At 41.8% G+C, this 18,354-nt stretch overlaps 1 protein-coding gene and 1 long non-coding RNA gene across 2 annotated transcripts in view; both read left to right on the top strand.

Annotated features, from left to right (window-relative positions):
* LOC141578890 (uncharacterized) overlaps positions 1 to 10,382 on the top strand; it is a 190,692-nt gene extending 180,310 nt beyond the window's left edge. The window contains exon 34 of the mRNA XM_074372620.1: positions 6,856 to 10,382. The gene's annotated coding sequence lies outside the window, so the exon portion shown is untranslated. The remainder of the gene's footprint in view (positions 1 to 6,855) is intronic.
* Positions 10,383 to 12,183: 1,801 nt separating this feature from the next.
* LOC141578406 (uncharacterized) lies at positions 12,184 to 16,561 on the top strand. The gene is made up of 3 exons (XR_012508828.1): positions 12,184 to 12,561; positions 15,075 to 15,168; positions 16,441 to 16,561. It is a non-coding gene; the product is annotated as an uncharacterized LOC141578406 (long non-coding RNA).
* Positions 16,562 to 18,354: the final 1,793 nt, after the last annotated feature.

Raw genomic sequence — 18,354 nt, 5'->3', positions numbered from 1 at the left:
ACATCCTTGGATAATGGTATCCAGGGTGGGGGTTTCATGAAACAAATTCCCGAGGATACTGAGGGATGACTCTATTTGTAGGAGTGGAATTGCTGTGCCATATAATTCTAACCTTTTGAGGAAACACCAGGCTTTTCCAAAGAAGCTCTACCATTGCCCCTTTCCAACGGCTGCGTATTGAGGGTTCCCATTTCCCTGCCTCCTGACCGACACTTGTTATTGTCCATGTTTTGATTATAACCATCCTAATGAGTGTAAAATCAGATCTCATTTTGATGTTGATTTCGCTAGTGATGCTGAGCATCTTTTCATATGCTTATTGGCCAATTGTGTATCTATTTAAATACTTGGCATATTTAAAAATTGGGTCGATTTTCTTTGTATTGGTCAGTTGTAAGCATTTGTTTTATATCCTGGATACTAGTCTCTTATTAGATATATGCTTTGCAAAATTTTTCTCCTATTCTGCAGATTGTCGTTTCACTTTACTTTTTTTAAACATTAAAACAATTTCTTTCTAGGGGAGGTAATTAGATTTATTCATTTTATTTTTCTTGCTAAGGACGCACTCTATCACTTGAGCTACCCCCTTCCCCTTTCATTTCACTTTCTTGATGATGTCCTTTGTAACAAATGGTTTTAATTTTGATGAAGTCCATTTTATCTTTCTTTTTTTTCACTTGTGCTCTTGGTATTGTATCTAGGAAGCCATAGCCTATCCTAGGACCACAAAGATTTAAACTATGTCTTATTTTAGAAAGTTTATACATTTAGTTTTTACATTTCCGTCTGTGATCCATTTTGAATTAATATTTTATTTGTTAAATAAAATACGGGGGTCCAGATTCCAGATTGATTCTTTTGCCTTCAGATACCCAGGTGTCTCTGCACCATTTGTTGAATAGACTATTCTTTCAATGGAGTGTTGTTGGCACATTTCTGGAAAAATGACTGTAAATGTAACTTTCCCCCCTGGATTTTTTATTGTGTCTCATAGATTTATGCATCCAAACTTATGCCAGTACCATAATGACTTGAGTACTATAGATTTGTAGTAACATTTGAGTGAGTCCTCCAACTTTGCTCTTCTTTTTCAAGATTGTTTTGGCTGACCTGGTTCCCTTGTACTTCCATATGAATTTTGGCATCAGTTTTTCAATTTTTGCAAAGAAGTCAGCTGGAATTTTGATAGGGATTCCATTAAATTTGTAGATCACTTTGGGGAGTCTTAACATTTTTAACAATATTGTCTACCATTCCATGAACATGGGATGCCTTCCATATATGTAGATCTTTTAATTTTTTTTGGTGATACTTCAAAATGTTCAATGTGCAAATCTTGTAAAATTTTGTTAAATGTATCTCTCATTTTATTTTTAATGATGTTGTAATTGGAAAGGCTGAGCTTCCTAAGGGTGGGACTATATATCAATTTATTTATTTCTAGCATTCCTACACAGCAAATACCCTAGATTTATATTTGCTACATAAATCTATCCACAATTCTTCCCACCCCCGTGTCATAAGAAACCAAGACCCAGGTTAAGCTACCTGAACACCTATGTGGAAGTGAGAAGTGAGACCCTTGGGTGGGGCTTTGTGCAGATTATACTGAAAGCTTATTCATTATGGCTTCATCTTAATTTCTTTTAAACAATCCTCTCAGTGTATATAGTCAGATATATTAAGAAAATGCCCTTTCGATGTGTGGAGGAGCTAAGACTATAATTTTCAAATAATTTCTAGTGAGAGTGTTGTATTTGAAACTAATTTGCATCAATCTTTGAAGATTTATGTTTCAGGAGTTTTGACTAAAGAACACCTGTCTTTATTCATTAGTGACAATTAAATGCTCAAGCAACATGTACGAGTTTGAGCAAACTGCCCCCGCCCCGTAGTGCTGGTTGGCTGCAGCTGTAACTGGAGTCAAGGCTTACCTATCCCAGTACGCTTGGGCGGATCTGCTCAAAGGGGTTCGTCCAATAGTTTGTCGGTAGTCTTTTGGACAAAGCCATAAAGCATTGATTTAAGGTTCCTGGAATGCATTATATTCTTATTAATATTAAGTAAGCACATATTGAGTGCTTACTGTATGTTGGGAATTGTCCTTAACTTCACATGAATATTATTTTGCTTAAAACCTCTCATATTTTCTTGTTATTCACACTTTACAGATAAGGAGTCTGAGGATTAGGTCTTCTCTCTTTTGGGGGGAGCTCATTATCAATGATGGGAAGTTGTAAGGAAAAAGATACTGATTCATCCAGAGAAAACAATTTTCTGAGAGTCAGCACTGAAGAGGGTGATCATTGTTTGAGTGAGACGAGCCCCGGGTTGTACGGAGTCAGAATCCCTGTCCTGGACACGGCACGTGTAGCACTGCGTGGTGGGTGAGGCGGCGCGGCCGCGCAGGGTACGCGGATGAAGGGGCCATTGGGCTGTGCTCAGGCCCGGTGTGGCTTTCTCCTAAGGGAAGTGGAACGTCATTGTCAGATTTTAAGTAGGGGAGAGGGGTGCTCTCGTAGATCACTTTTGTCTTGTAGAATGCTTAGAAACATTTAGAAGGCTCGGCAGGAGGTGATGTGATAAGTCAGAGTAGGGTGGCTGTGAGGTGTAGCAGTGTTCAATTTTCAAGTGATTTTCAGTCCCAGGTTTGTGGCTCAGTAGCCGTGTCACTTTGGATGACACACTCAAGGAAGTGAAACAATTTATCTTATTAATTGAAGCAGTGATATACCGACTTCCCAGGACTTCTGTGGGGATCCAGTGAGATAACGTGTGCTCAATGTGCAGCGTGGTCCCCAGCACAGAGTTAGTGCTGAGGGAGTGCCAGTGAGAATCTGGTAGGTGAGGTGCTGGTGGTGGGACTCGTTGACTGAGGAAATTGGGCCCTGAAGGAGGGGCCCAGTCACATCTATGAGTGATGGGACTGATCTGGGAGAGGCAGAGAGACCTTGCCCCCCGACAAGGGGCCCTGGGCAGGACGGCTATGGGAGGAGCACCGTGAAATCAGCTATTTGCAGGTGGAGTTGGAGGTGCCCTTGAATCATCTAAGTGCAGTGCCACAATCATAGAGGAGGTCTAGGCCCGGGCTGTGCATTTTCCTATAATCTCAATCCCTGAGGATGCCGAGGTATTGATCATTGAACGTGAAGACATACTTACAGGACAAGTGAATAGTAGTATAATCTCTGTCATCAAAGCTCACGTCTCTTTATTCATCACTCACTTTGCTAATTGGGTACTTACAGAGCTCACTTCACCGTCCTCACCTGGGCTCAGGCTCCACAGAAAAGATCTTGTGTGTCTCCCTCTTTTCCAGAAGAAAACACATTTAGCTGGTAGACTTCTCTACCTCGCCAGACTTAGAATTTTAGTTTGTTGATTTAATTCTGTTTTCTGTTGGCCGTCTCCTGACAGGAGAGACATTTTACCTCATGGTCAGGTTTCAATTAGCTGTTATTGAGAATTGCTCATCTGATCCATATTGTATGTTTTCTATTAAATTTGTAGAGTAATTATAATTTTTCTGTCTTTGCCCTTTAATTTTGTTTCCTCTTCAATGTTCTATCCTATTTGGGGCTTTATTTTATTTTTTAATTAAAAATGTCTGTTAGCAGTTAAGAAAACAAAAGCAACGAAAAAAATGCACATGATAGCTAGATTTAGAAAATATCTAGTGTGTTTTCTGTCTCGGCAATGCAGGGTTCTAGAAACTCTTGAAAACCTTCATTACATAAGTTCCTTAAAATGCTGATTAAGAAATAAGACCTTCCTTCCTCATCTTTCAAGCTGCACAGCTAATTGTCAAGAAAGTGAGGGGAAATCCTCAGAAGCCAAGTCAAACCAGAAAGCAAGGATTCTGGGAGATACGCGAGCCTTAGAAGCCCTGGGGGGCCAGTTGGCTCCTGAACTGAGTTTCAATTGCATTGACAGGAGGGCAGGAGTTGAGCCCCAGGCCTCTCACACTGGGAGTTGGATGGCTGTTCTTATGTAAGGCCAAGAACATCCTGAATCCTGCTGTATAAAAGGGTGAATTAGAAAGAAAAGTAAAAAAGCATTCCTCAAGGCAAGGAAGTAAGGAAAGTCAATTTTTTTGGAAGCGGGGGAAAATAACATATCCAATGTAAGTATTTAGTTTAAATCTGTTCTGGCATGAGAGTGACAACAAACTCCTGGCAGAAAATCACAGCTCCTCCCGGAAAGAGAAGTTGTGTTTTGAATGAATCAGTGGGCAGCCATTCCGAAAAAGGTCTCCAGAGTCTTCTGGATCAAGATACTGGACCCAAACACCTCCCTTCCATGGTCTCATTTAAATAACCAGAAAGGTTTTAAAGGAAAGAAGCCATAATCATAGTTCTATTTATTGACATTAATATATGCTTGGAATTCAGAGGTGACTATGGAGTTGTCTCATCTTTTATTGACCTTCCTTTCTATTTGACATAGTTGGGGAACTTGGTGGAGGGTGGTGTTAGTCTGTTGCAATTAGCCAGGAGAGGAGATTAAGAAAACAGTGAAGGGTGGGTGACATTTTTAGCTGAGGACAGTCCTGTTCAGTTGGTTTGTAATTGCAGACTCGTTGAGTTGTCACTGGAGGGAATTGATCTTATGGAATTTGGACTTAACTCAGACCTCTTCAGAATGGACAAGTGAACCTGGAGAAAGACAGTCAAATCTGTGCAGATATTAAAGTCCAAGTGAACGTGCTGTATCCCTGAGCCAAAGATAGGACAAGTAGGAAGCACTTCTTGAGGACAGAGGAGTGGTTTTTAATGTTCTCCAAGAATGAATCCCAGGGAACTGGGATGGCCAGTTGTCAAACTGTGACTTTGCTCTTTCGATGGTGTACCCACCGAGGTTATTGGCCGTTTATAGGTTTCCATTTCTCTTTAATGCATGACAGGTGATGAGGACGTGGACATACACTTTTGACACCTTGTCGAAGTGACTGGGTACCTGCCTAGAAGCGCGGGCACAGCTATGGCTGTGCCATACATCTTGCCGCCCATCCCGCTCTCCGGCTCCGTGATCACGGCAGAGTGGTTCCTTGATGACCTGTCCGTCTCCTCTGTGACATCGTAACCCAACAAAATACCGGAGCGTATTAGCTTGGCTTTGTTCTTTTCCATCCTTCCCTTCAAATGATGATGACTGATAATGGACCCAGTTACGTTTGCAGATGATTTACACGTAGGGCTGTCAGTAAAAACCTTGTAATCCCCACTGTGTGATCTAGAGAAGAAAGTTACATTCTTTCCAAATTGTTTTGATGCACTTATGTGGGAAAATGATGTACGTTTGAATATGTATTTCCTCTCTGAATCATCATGGCTACAGATGAATATTTGTAGACATGGAATGAGTTTACTGTATTTGAACTGTATGGTCCCCTAAATTCTCCCCAGCTTTTTAAAGTCATCACTGGAGTGCTACCTCCACAGTGTCCCAAAGCATCCACCACTGCCTGTTCTTCGGACACTGTGAGTTTCCAAGTTGGAGAAGGCTGCTGGCTGTTGAGGCATTCTCTGGCACATCTCTGGCTGGCTGATGTGAGCTTAGCACACAAGATTTGGCAAACAATATCTAACCATGGTCACGTCCATTTCTGGAACATTCATTTAGGATTTTACACCTATGCTAGTGGCATACGTTATTTCATTTAGTTTTCCCAACAATCATAATTAGATTTTATCACCAGTATTAATAAGGAAACTGTCAAAGCGAGTGATGTGCAGACTTTGGACTGGAACACTGGTCTTTCTGATCCCTATCTCTGTTCCCTCCCCAGCCTATCCTTCCAAATGGCCAGGAGACTCTTCCTCAGTCTTGAGTTTCCCGCTGAGGTTACCACTGTCTTTGTTTCTGGAGAGGAAACAAGTCTAAACTTACTTTCCAGTTGGAAGTGGAATGGAGAGTTAACGTTGGAAGCCGGGAGAGTCTGTCCTGTGATGAAGCGGTCTCTGAGCCACTTCCATTGGGACGTCACGTCACTGTCTGGGCCCCTTGCACAGCCTGTGCACAGGTGATAAGCCAGATGTGCCGAGCAGTCCTACCGGACAGGGAAGTGCGTTGGAAATCAGTTTGGGTATTTGGTTTCATTACATAGGTTCCTGAGGGCCTTGGCCTGGCACTTCAAGTGGGACCACTCCCTGTCCCACTGACTCATGCTCTGGGCCCGTGCAGACCTAACGTGGCCTCAGCCTGAGGCTCAGGGCCCGTGGTGATGAGGAGCATTTTAGTCCAGGGTCTGCCGGAGGCTCTGACACTTCTTGGCCTTGGGAATTTGTCCAGGATGATAATAAATCCTCCCCGAGATTCAGATTTCCTTGCCTGTTAGCCGGGGTAGTAATAGTTTCTGAAATGATTGTAATGATTCAGTAACGGGCACACCGTGTGCTGGCAGGTAGCTTGTGTTTAAGGAGCAGAAGTCGCAGTCACTCTGTCAGCATCTCACTGTGTGCTCTGTGCTTTGAGAGGTTGTGTGTTTGGTGAAAGTCCCGCCCAAACACTAGGGTGTAGATGAACTGTTGTTCCTTTACTTTCCGGTCCTTTTCCTCTTTCCCTTCTCTGTGTCCCATGTTTAGGTAGCAGATTCCTCTGTTTCAGGGAATACGCGCCTTTCTAGTAAAAGGTGAGGTGGAACGTGGAAAGGTGGGGACCAGAGGAGGTCTGGAGCGTCTGCACAGCGCTGCTTCCCTGCATTTCTGCATCCGGTCCCATCAGTGCACGAAGTCAGCCTTCCTCTTCCTTCCTGTGTCATTGGGTCTCTGTTTTAAGGGAAAATTTTTTAAGGGTCTTTTTTCACTTACATGTTTCGTTCAGATGCTAGTTGCTTTTCTCCCTGTGCTTCAGCATTCCTAGGAGAGAATTCAGCAGTGCAGCATCCTCTCCGAGCTCTATGAGTTGATCGGCTTCCACCGCAAGTCCGCCTTCTTCAAGCGGGTGGCCCCCGTGCAGCGCGCGGCCCCCGGCATCCCGGAGCTTGGCGGGAAGGTCTGCTACTGACTCCTTCTGCAGACGCTTCCTGGCTACAGTCTGTCGCTGGATCTGCAGGAATTCAGCAATGGTGTTGGAACTAAAACATTGCTTCAGTCCCATTAACCATGCCTGGTTTGGGCCCTGCTGTCCTGTCTCATCAGGGTGAATTGTGATTCGTTTAGAACAGGGCTCAGCAGAGTTTTTCTGTCAAGGGCTTGGGAGTAAGTATTTCAGGGTCTGCAAACCTCCTGATCTCTGGTGCAGCTGCTCAGCTCTGCTGTTCAGACGCCAGAGCAGCTGGACATTCCACACACCCACAGAGTTTTATTAACAGCTTTGGCTGGGGCTGGATTCGGTGTATGAACTGCAGTTTGTCCCCAGAGCTCCTCACTATTGACGCCTGCACCAGAGCGTGCATTTGCGACAATGGGTGAACCTGCACTGACAAGTCATCATCACCCAGAGCCCAGACTTGACACTAGGATTTACACTTGGTGGTGTGCACTCTGTGGGTTTCGACAGATGTGCAATGACATGTATCCACCGTCACAGCATCATACAGAGTAGTCTGTCTTAGTGACCTTAAAATGCTCCGTGCTGCACCTCATTCATTGCTCCTTCCCCTCTAGCCTCTTACAGCCACTGATCTTTTAGTCTCTGTGGTTTTCCCTTTCCCAGAACACCATACAGTTGGAATCAGACAGTTGCAGAACCTTCCCAGATTGGCTTCTTTAACTTAGTAATATGTATTTAAGGTTCCTCCATGTATTTCCATGCCTTGATAACTCATTTCATTTTAGCACCAAATAATAGTCCATTTTCTGGCTGGACCACAGTTTATCCATTCACCTACTGAAGAACAGCTTAGTTGATTCTGAGTTCTGGTGATTATGAATAAAGCTGCTATCAACATCTGTATGCAGATTTGTGTGTGGACACAAGTTTCCATTTCGTCGAGTAAACACCAAGGAGCACATTTGCCAGATCATATGGTAGGAGAATATCTAGTTTTGTAAAAAATTGCCAGATGGTCTTCCTAAGTATTTGGGCCATTTTACATTCCTAACAACTATGCATGAGAGTACCTGACGCTCCACATCCTCACCAGCATTCGGTGCTGTCAGTGTTCTGCGTTTTGGCAGTTCTGACAGGTGTGCAGTGGTACCTCGCTGTTTCAGTCTGCATCCCCTTGATGACAGATGCTGTGGAGCATCTTTCCATAGACTTCTTTGGCATGTAGATTTCTTCTTTGATGAGGTGTGTGTTCAGGCATTTTGCTCATTTTTTTATCAGGTTGTTCATCCTTCTTGTTGAGTTTAAAGAAATTTTGGTATATTCTGGATATCAGCCCTTTATCAATGTGTCCCTGCCCTTCACCTGCAGCACCGGAGTTGTCCTTTGGGTCTCAGTGGAGTGTCAGCTCTTCAAAGAGGTTCCCTGTCTTCCCTCAGCCTAAATACTGTCCTTGTATTTTTCACTTTCATTGACTCATTTTGTTCTTTTTAAATAGCATTTCCCATAATTTGTAAGTACATTAAAAAAAAGGGCAATGATTGAACACCACCTCCCCCACCAGGCTGTGTGACCTGTGAGAGCAGAGGCCCTGTCCCCACTCACCGTTTCCCATGACAGCACATGGCACATGTCCATGTAAAAGTGTGTAACGTTGGGCCAAACCTGATGAGCAGCTATGATGACATGTGTTGGCTACCATTTATTGAGTAGACTTTGTTTCTGATCTTAATTATTAAATCATATGAATGAAACTTGTTTGTTTTGAAAAATAAACAACAAAGCACACCTCCATTTGATTGGTAGTTTTCACTTAGCCTTCTGACCCAGGAGGGGATGTTCACCATCATTTTGTGGAGGATGTTGGGGAGGTAAAGTAAGAGAGTGAGATTAAATAAAGTAAAAATGATAACTATCTGTTGGCTTTATTTTCACTAAGACATAAAAGTTACTTTAAACCCTATCTCAGCTGTTGTTCTGTTGTTTTAAACATTTCTCATAGAATTAAATGGAAGCCCACTAAACCCTGAAAGGGAAATTGTGTGCTCAGGTCCTGAAAAGTGTTTATGTCTATTTCTTGAAATGCACATTTTCCCTGCTGGTTACAGAAATTCGAGGCGGGAACACAGCCATCCGCTGTGTATCTGCCGGCTTCACGGGCTGCTCACTTTCATTTTCATTTTCTTGTGTTGCAGTTTATGAAGGTTTTCCATGAGATATATTGCTCAGCCTTTTCCTGAATGAAGGATTGAATTTTCCACAGGAAATCTTATGAAAGAGGGTAACAAGGCACATGGGTTTCCCAAAAAGGAATACTTGATGTAATAAACTCTCACTATGGTGAACTTTTTTAATACAAGCCAGTTGAAAATTTTATCACTAGGTCATAGGCCACAAATCTGTCTTAAGAATAAAAAGATTCAAATTTTATAGAAGAAGCAGTTTGAATCAAGTAGAAATTATGATTTGTACAATAGTTGGTGTTAGAACTTATACTCAGTCTTATCATAATTGCCTGTGGTAGGAACTGGATCATTATTTATTTATTAAAAAAAAATCCACTAGGTGCTATTTGCCCCATTCTTGATGCAGCAGTGCTGAGGTTAGTTATGTTGGGCCATTTAGGATTGTTAGCTAGGTTTTCCGGACATTAATTTCAGCCTCTTTATCTTTTTTACAATCTCTACTTTTGTATCGGCCTTTGGTCTTTTGACAACGTGGAAATACTCCACGGATCTGCCTTTCCCTTTTTTCCTGTCTTTGTGGGAAAAGATTTCTGAAAGACAAACTACTAGGATATTAAGGATTTTGTGTGTGGTAAGTTTATTCAGTTCTAAGGATTTCAATTAATACGTATTAATACTTGCCATTCAGCTAATGACAGTAAAATTATAAACTAACTTATGTATACATCAGTAAGTATATTACAATCAGCCCATTACCCAGATTAAGGAATTCACAAACTTTTCCATATTTCCTTTATTCAGACTTTTGTTCTTTTATTTGTCCTTTGTTGAAGTATTTGACAGCAAATCCAAGAAGACATGTCATTTTACACTATGTGTTCAAGTAGGCATGTCTGAAAAATGAGGGCCTTTTTTGATCAGGATTTTCCTTTTGACACATGTGCTTGTTAAGTATCAGCTTTATCAGGCATCTCACTAGGAATTAGGGATCCTTGGGGCAATGAGACAGTCCTGGCTCCCAAGGAATTTAAGGGCTGATGGAAGAAATCAACACAGGAGCTTGGGTGCCTCACTTAAGGTCCCTACTGGATGACACCAATTGGACAAAATTTGTGCACAATACAGTAGGATTCACAGAAGGGACTGGTCAGACTTGTAGGGCAGGCCGTGAGAGAGGCGGTCAGCAGGGCTACAAGAGGAGGACTCATTTGATCAGAATCTGAAATCCTTTCTGCCAACCTTTCTACCAAGCCCCCAGGGCCCATCACACACAACCCTGTGCTGTAACTGTTTTTGATTCCAGTTACCACATCTCCTTCAGGAAGGATTTTAAGTTGGAAAATATTTAAAATCCGTAATTGTTGCCAGAAGGGACATAGAACAAGGAACATGTAAGCAACACAAATGTCCATCAGCACATGACTGGATAAAGACGAGGTGATACATATATACAATGGAATACTACTCAGCCATAAAAGATGCCATTTGCAGCAATATGGATGGACCTGAAGACTGTCATTCTAAGTGAAGTGGGGTGGAAAGAGAAAGAAAAATGCCATATGACTTCATTTATGGGGAATCTAAAATTAATAGCAATAATAATAAGACCACAAATGAACTAAATATTGTTTTGATTTTTTGAATATATGCAAGCACATCTGACTGTCCTTTGTGATTGGATTACCATATTCTGTTTATTCTTTTGTAGATGTCCTTATTCCTCTGGTAACTAATTTTAAAAATCTAAAGCTCTAATCTGTTCTTAGAAACAATAATTAGTACATATATTTAAACAAAAAATGCAGTATGCTCTATATATGTATTTGCATGCAATATGTGTATGTGAAGTTGAACTGTAAAAATTCTACCTAATAAAACTGAAAAAGAAAAAAAATAAAAAATTTATTTTAAAAAATCACCCCTCTTTACATATTAAAACGTTCATTTCTGGGATTCTGTGAAAGACAGCATGGAAGTAGGTTTTTAAGATTTTCTCCTTGTTCCTCGGTGAGCAGCCTGGGCTGCACAGCTTGGCCGCCACAGGCCCCCAGGACTTGCCGGCTTGCTCCTCACTTGTTGGGAGGAAGATTAGCTGCTTCAGGAATATTTATGTTCTTAGAAGTTGCTGAAAACCCCACAGAGCTTCTGTTTACATGGAGTGTATCTGTCAATATACCCCATTTTAGAAATTTGAACAGAAAATTTAAACCCAAGAACTGACAAGCACACGCTGCCCCAGCACGTGGTCAAAGCAGTGCTGCCACGGTGGCGTGTGTTGGTTCTAGAAAAAATGCACAATACACTCAAGAATGAGGGTGAACCCACAGATCTCATCTCAGCAATGCTATGAAGAGGTGGGAACCAAAGCCCCTAAAACAGTGTTGAAGTCCCCAGATGTCTCAGAACACACAGAGCCATGGGTTCAAGAATCCAGTGTCTCACGGATCATCAGCTGTGGAGACCGCGTCCTGGGTCAGGAGAAGCAGAATTAGGGACAGAAAGCACACAGTCCTATTGACAGCAAAGTTTTAAATGTTTTGAATTGACAAATTTTGGCAAAGATTTGCATTTAGACTACTACATTTCCTCTCCTGGAGACGTTAGAAGGATAACACTGATTAATAGAGGATTGTAATGGATTAATTATGATACTGATGACATGGGCTGCGAACACTAACCCTGCACTCAGTGTATAATAAGACTTTTATGTACACAATTCATTAGGTCTCCACACCCCTGCAACGTGGCATTAAGCACTCATAAAACCATGAAACCAGTGACTATAAAACAGTCACAAGCCTTCCTCTCCAGCATGAGGTAGCATAACCAGAAAGGATTTTCAATGACAAAAGCCAAAATCATATATTTTGGGGAAAGAAAGCAAATGAAACACTGAAGAACAATAAACCAAAAGAGCAGATGGAATGGAAAATTTTATTGAAGAAAGCAATGATTGATTCAATTAAAACAGCTAATGTCCCTGGTATAATTGAACCATCAATCCAAATTTTTGGAAAAGTGGGTTGTGAAATTACTGTCTCATTTAATATTGGAATTCCTATTTGGACCAATTTGATATGCACCACTGGTGTGAGGTTAGATATTTAGGTAAATAACAATATTCCTATTTTTTAAGTTAACAGGAAACATAACACAGGACTCCAGATTTAGGGAGAGAATGCAAAAAACTACTATCATACTCCATCCAGTAAGGACAAGTGTCCCTGCGTCACCAAAGCAATGAGAATTTGCACAAAGAAAACACAGTTCTCCAATTGTGACAAATACTAGACCGTGAGCCATGAGTTACGAGAACAAGCAACTGTTTAAATGCCATGGGCAAATTTTTTTTATCATCTTGAAAACATCACTGATGTTCTAGGTAAGAAATAGAATTGTTTTACTAACAAATCCAACTGACACAGGGGTATTTCCAAGTGAGAAGGTGATTCCAAAAAGTGCAGTAAAATGAGTAAAGATGATCTGCACAGTGACGGAGATGGTCTTAGACTAACCAGCACCACGATTCCTGGTTTTACACTTGCTTTCTGCTCGTCACCTCTGACACAAGAACTCATCAAATGATTGTTTTTTCTTTAGGGAAAAAAAATAAATAAAATCTAACTGCAAGATGTGGTATGTAAAGCGGTAATGAAGTTTTCTAACCTTACGATGCAGCCAGTGTAATGTAGCACTTATTCGGGCACTAGAATTTTTAATTTATTTCTTTTATACCCTATTTCTATCCTAAAGGAGACACTTAAAGTTTTCTACTTTATTCAATGTATCTTGTGAGGGTTGTGATAAACACTGGTATGGCAGTTTTCAGAGATTCAAAATCGCCTCTGTGGTTGAGGTCAGGAAAGACAAGGCTCCCTCACTGCTGCGAAGGAGAAGGAATCCCCGGAGTCAGCCTCCGGGCAGCTTCCGAACCGCATTTGCTTGCACTTAGCACAGGACACCATCAGCAATTTTAACTCTGACAAGGAGAATTCCCCGGGGACATGGAGGTGCTCTAACATTCTGAAGCCACTTGTTTCCCATTTAGGTAAGGCTTGAAAAAATAGTTTATTAGAAGTGACTCTCTTTGTATGTGCCTTTTGTCCTGAGAGGTCACTAATTAGCATAGAATATAAAATACCCCATAATATAAGAATTTAGGCACCACATCTTTCTATCTACCTATTTGTTTATCATATTTATAGTTAGGTTACATTTTCTATGACGTTCACTTCCGGGAACCAGAAAAGAAAGGTTACAAAATATTTATTATAAATAGGGGGGACTGGGTCTAAGAGTTAAAAACCACTCCTGCTAACAATAAAAACCATATAATAATTTTAATCTCAGTTGCATCAGACCTTCCAGAATTACTCCCTCAATTTCACTGTTAAAACAGTAATGGAATCTCTGTTCTTCCAAGACTCTGGCCTGATCACCACCCATCCAGATATCTGTCTGTGGGTCCCTACTTGTCCTCGAGGCCCCCGAACACACCATATGGGGTGAACTTTCTTCAGTGTCCCTACTGTAGGGGGAACCTGGAAGTCCCAGGCACTGTCCAGGAGTCACACCTACCAGCAAAAATCAAAGTCATGTGACTGAAACGGGACAACACAGGTGGTGTGATAGGGCTGAAAGCTCACCAAAACAGGTTTGGGGGCCTAACCCAAGCCCTCCGGCTCCTAACATGAAGAAGGACAGGGAGTCCCAATTAGCCACTAGACTGGGGGGCTTCATTACTCCATGAATAAAGGATTTGTGCCATTGCCACCTTTAGACAGGGAACCCCAGAACCCAGAATTTGAAGCATCCTGTCCCCTACCCTCTGAACAAATATTCTCTCAAGATACGTAGTGAGAGATGGGAGCCCCAGTGAGCTCTTGAATAAGATGCAATCTGAAAGACTGCTGGTAACAAATGGTGTGGAGCTCGGGCAGCCCCCAGGACCACCAGCCATTCTGGTACCACTGATGCCCACACTTCCATCCACAACAGCTTCTTCAGGACACTTACGCACAATAACCATCACACAAAAATGGTTGCTTAGACATGTTTTAAGAGAAATAACATTAAGAGAATGCCAAATTCATGACAAGTCAGAGAAAAGACCCCAGAGTATTTACTGAATGAGATCTCACGTGTGCTCCGCATGAGCTTTAAACCCTTAGGACACAGTCATGGAACAGTAGGCATTTTCTTTCTTTCCTCCAAGTTGGTTTGCTGGAGAGCTCCGTAGACAAAGGAAGACTCTGGATCCCACCTCTACTACTTACACAAAAGGCACAACACGTAGAGAGGTATCAGCGCTGGTGCGACCGCCTCCAATGTGCGCACTGCAGTGCCCAGCTCCCCGAGGAGCAGAGCTTCCCCCACAGGAGCAGAAACCCCCAGGAGCAGAGCTCCCCCAACGGGCACTGCAGTGCCTGCGAGAATCAGGTATCTGATGAGTGAGCCTAGGGCGGGCAAGACAGGAAGCAAGAACCACTCCCTCACTCTCTGCAGGTGATCTCTGTGTCATCTTGAATAAATACAGTTAGCATTAAAGATGTTTGACCAGAGGGTAATAGGTAAGGCCTCCCCAAATCTCGCATTCCTTTAGTGGGAGTCCTGTTAGAACACATGGTGACAAGAGACGCTGGCTTTACATGCGCAGGTTGCCCTCAGGGCTGCAGTGGAGGCCACGGTGCTTCCTCTGCCCCACCTCCTGCCTTCTTCCCGCAGACCTCACAGGGGCCGCTGACTCGTTCCTTTGACTTTCTCTCCTTGGTTGTGCTGCTCTTCCAGCTTTTAAGAGCTCATAAGAACCTCACCAGAAAATCTTTAACAATGAACGCAAATCAAATGAAATCAACCAAAGAAACACACTGCCTTCATCATTACTTTACATTTTAGGATGAAATTCTTGAAGACGACTCCCTGACCTGAAGGGATGGATGGAGGAGTAAAGAAAAGAAGACAAGCATCTTTGGCCCATAAAAAATGAGAGGTAACCAGATGGTGGCTAGTTTTCATTGCACCTCTCTGCCCTCCTCAATTTCACATGCCCCTCCCAACTCAACTCATCGGAACTCCACTGAAGGAGACGGCTTTGCAAATTTATTGGTAGCCAAAGAAATCGCTTGAGAAATAGTCTCCCAAACCCAATGAGAACACTGAAAGCTGACCAGTGCCAGGATCTGAATACTAAAACACACAGATTCAAACTCCGACACCATCCCTGGTGGGTGTACTTACAGTGGGGGTGTGGCCGTGCAATTTGTCAGCATCCAACATATAAAAATGAAAGGGATACCAGTTTTCAACATCACAGTCCCTCTGAAACAACTGGTAGTCAATTAGCGTTTGTCGGCAGCAAAAGTCGATTTTCTCCCCTGCACGTGGAGGTGAACACACAGAAGAGACTGATGATCCCCGCTGCGAGTGTAGCTAAGTGTGTCCAAGCAAACTGACTCCACCAGCCTTCTGATGAACAGGGGAGTGTGTGAGCCGTGTGGCTTTGCAGACTGATGGCCAGGGAAAGAGGGCGCTTCCTTAATTTTGGGAGAAAAACGCGGAAGCAGCACTCGCTGGAAATAAATTCTAATTAAAATTTCAGTTGCGCTTCCTGCAGCGTAACCCACGCCAATAGATGAGGCTCCCTCCGTGCTGTCCAGTCATGTGAGCCAGGCTCATTACTGTACCTGTGTGTTTGGCTTAGCAAGTGAATCATGTCTGTTTTCTGGAAATTACATCAGGGTGGAAAACTTCCAAACATGTTCATTTATTTGCTGTGGAATTTGTTTAATCCTCTTGAGAGCATTTACAATGACAACCTTCTTAAATAAGCATCTTTGCCCGAGAAACCTTCCAAGGCACATGGGCCGAAACCTAGGACAACCCAGAAGCAAAATCAAAACCGTTAATAAATAATAATATGTCATAGCACTAACCACCAAAATTATATATATTAAAAAAAAAAAAGCCAGGGCTTTATGCTGTCCAGGGTTTGAATCATTTATTTAACGTGTCAATTATTACAAGAATAAACTTTTCTAAATGTAAAACCTCCTCAGAAATCTTCAACTACTATTCAAGAAAAATATCACAGAAAATTTCTGAAAAGCATTTAAAGGAAAATCATTTTTAACTGAATTTTATTCTAGGCACACAGAATAAATTCTCTTTAGAGAACTCCTACATTTTTTTTTAATAAATGACCTATAAAAATACAACCAGCATTAATCAGTAAATCTTCATTCCTTATTTTTAAAATTTTTAGGGCATGCTATTTTTTTTAAATCAAATGAGGAGGTATTCGCAAGCCAATGGACAACGGAATTACCTAAGGAGACATTATAAAGCAGCAAGAGCAACTAGCATTTTGACAAGCATTCTGCCTGAGAGTCACTCGTACCATCTCATTTTGACCTGGTCACTTGGAGGTGAGCTCCATCAGCCCACTTAACACATGAAGATACTGAGGCTATGGGTGGTCATGTTTCCAGTACTTAGGGGAGCCAGGATCCAAACAGGGATCACTGTCTATAGAGCCTGTGACTTTACCAGATCACACTTACATTTCTCACACTTCAAATGCACTCAGTCCCCGAGGTAACACACCTTCCTTGTGTTTCTAAGAGTTTTAGGAAGTACTGAAATACAAAGACTTATCAGACATTTGTGTGGGCTAATTTTTTATTTTCTGATTTTCCTGAATCAGTTCAGGCTGAATTCATACTACTTATGAGGAGAAGTCCTGAGGCCGAGGAGAGAGGGGAAGATAGTCCAGACATAAACAATTTCAAGAGATCCACTTCATCAAGGAAGCAAAGTATTAAATAAACAACTTCAACAACAAGCTTGTCAATAAACCTTGGTGTCTCTGTCTCTGCCTGAAGGAGGGTAAGCCCTCCAACCCATCTGCCTTCCAGCCACATACCCTGGATGATCTTGGTTCAATCACTTGTGACACGTGTGTTCTCCAGGAAATCTTTGTAGAGATTAAACGATAAAACTATATGCATAGGGGATACTTATTTGTTAAGCAGTAGGCACTAAACAAATAATAAAATTATTTTATTTCATGAAAATGGGAGATAGGCCTCCCAATTAAACATTCCTGACAGAATCCCAACAAGCACTTTAATTTATCTGCCAGAAATTGTAAAATAACATTTCTTTTTAAAGGCTGTATCCATTCTCCCTACTTTTTACCAATCCTGGCTGTTATCCTGAAAATCTATTCCCAGAACTTGGCATCCATCTCCCATATTTAAATCATTTAAGTTTGAAATTATGATGAAGCTTGGGCACATAAAGATTCACACCATAATTCACAGAATAAACAAAGACCACAGGAACAGGGCCACTTCCAGACCCCATGTGCTCAGGACAGGCTCCAAACTTCATAAAATCAGATGCATGCTGTTTGAAGGGAAAGAAAATTGAATGTGATCAAGGAGGCTGACATAGAGCACTGGCTGGCTCAAGAGACGACTCCTTCAACCCCTCGTCTGACTTAAGTCATCTAACAGTTATCAGGTGATCTCTAACTAAAAGTAAAACAGGGGTAGGGTTGAAAAGTAATTTTTTTCCTACAATATATACATATTGTCAACTAAAAATTGGCACGTGTCATCTGCCTCTGATTTGATTAAGTCATGAGCCACTGCAGCTGCTGACCTTCAACACCCTCTGAAAGTAGTTCTGTGTGGAGATCAGGAATGGGGCGCTCTGTGCTCTGGGAAAATGGGCAGAAAATCTTTCAGATATTTAGACATTTTCAGGAAATTTTATGAGCCCAAATTCTTGCATCTCCTCCTATCTAGAAAAGCACTAAAATCATTAACAGAGACACCTGTACCTCGACTAGCAGCAGCCACGGACTTAACGTATACTTGACTGCACGTCCGCATACAATGAAATCTCATATAATGCTGAGCTCCCCCTCATCGTCAGAGCAGTTCCTCCGAGCTCTCTGAGATGCTGTCACCTGGGTTCTGGTCCTCATTTTGCCCCAGATAAAACTTAACCCAGTACTCTCACATTGTGTGGTTTATTGACAGTACCACAAAAATTAAGCTTACATTCTTGAACTCATAGTAAACATTCAGTATCAAACATTTCTTGACTTAAATTACTTTTTAAAAGTAAATAATTATTCCATTTCTTAAATATAGCATCTTTAAATATA

The sequence above is a fragment of the Camelus bactrianus genome, chromosome 1 (genome assembly GCF_048773025.1).
Source record: "Camelus bactrianus isolate YW-2024 breed Bactrian camel chromosome 1, ASM4877302v1, whole genome shotgun sequence".
In the NCBI taxonomy this organism is placed as follows: Eukaryota; Metazoa; Chordata; class Mammalia; order Artiodactyla; family Camelidae; genus Camelus; species Camelus bactrianus.
This window is presented reverse-complemented; position numbering and strand designations above follow the sequence as displayed.